The sequence below is a fragment of the Elephantulus edwardii genome, unplaced genomic scaffold (assembly GCF_000299155.1).
Source record: "Elephantulus edwardii isolate Elephantulus edwardi_28Jun2011 unplaced genomic scaffold, EleEdw1.0 scaffold00009, whole genome shotgun sequence".
Classification (NCBI taxonomy): Eukaryota; Metazoa; Chordata; class Mammalia; order Macroscelidea; family Macroscelididae; genus Elephantulus; species Elephantulus edwardii.
This window is the reverse complement of record NW_006399759.1, coordinates 34,962,696-34,963,897: the sequence shown is the minus strand read 5'-3', so window position 1 is coordinate 34,963,897 and position 1,202 is coordinate 34,962,696.

Here is a 1,202-nt window from a genome sequence, read left to right as displayed (position 1 = left end):
ATAGTTGTTTTAATTTGCATCTCTCTTAGGGCTAGGGATTTTGAGCATTTCTTCATGTGTTTGTTAGCCATCTGAATGTCGTCTTCGGTGAAGTTGGAATTTTACTTTTAATAGCTGTATTTTTGGAAGTAAATCACAAGATCTTTCTTGGTAGCCCATGCTACCAAGCTAAAGGTGGGTGACTCTAATCCGCGGCCCTAATGCCTGTCCTTAATTGTTTTTGGTGAAACATTCTTCTAGGTCGTATAGCCCTGGTACGTCTACTTGCCATACAGAGGTAACTTGTGGTCTCTGCGAAGCTGAACTCTGTGACACGGATGTGTCAAATGCGGTAACGGTTACCCATGGCGGACAGGGTTGGCTGGAGCTTCCCAACTAAATCAAGCCTGGAAGCAGGAGCGGCATCCACTTCCGAAATGGCTTTCCTCCGGAAAACCCTATGAACCTGAAGAAAGGATGAAAGTCATGCACACAAGCTTCGAGGACTCTTGTTCATTGGGTCATTATGAGTCGCCTTAGACTCGAGGGCACTCAACAACACAACAACAGCAGATCACCAGACCTTTCTTCCTAGGACCTTTGGGTAAACTCCACCCTCCAGTTTTTCAATTTGCAGTGAATTCTTAACTATTTCTCCTACCTAGAGATCCCATGCATAAATCTAACTGATCTCATTTCACAGTGTTCTCTAATTGTTTGATGGGACAACAGTTTTCAGACAAGATCAGATATGCTTAAGGTGGTATGGCCTTAGACTGGACAGCAGTTTTCATCTCTAACTTCAGACTGCAAGTCTTGGGGCCTTTTCTTCTCTGTAATTAGTACTTCAAGTCCATTATTCCAAGGGAGAGCTATCAGACTAGGGCCTGAGAACAAATAAAAAAAATAAAGCAAAACATGTTTAAACACAAAGACTTGTTGTTGTTGTTGTTGTTAAGTGCCGTCGAGTCACAGACGACTCATAGTGACCCTATGAAGGAGAGTCCTCAACACTAAACACAGACTAAGATTAAATAAAAAATAGATTTGGGATATTTCATGATTAGGCAGAATCAGTCTTCTTCATTCTTGCTGTTGTGTATGGTACAGTCGAAACCGACCCATAGCCGACCCTTTAATGGGTTTTCAGAGGCAGTTAATCAAATGAGAAGAAATTGCCTATCTTTTTCACTCGGAGCAACTAGTGACCTCAAATCGCTTGC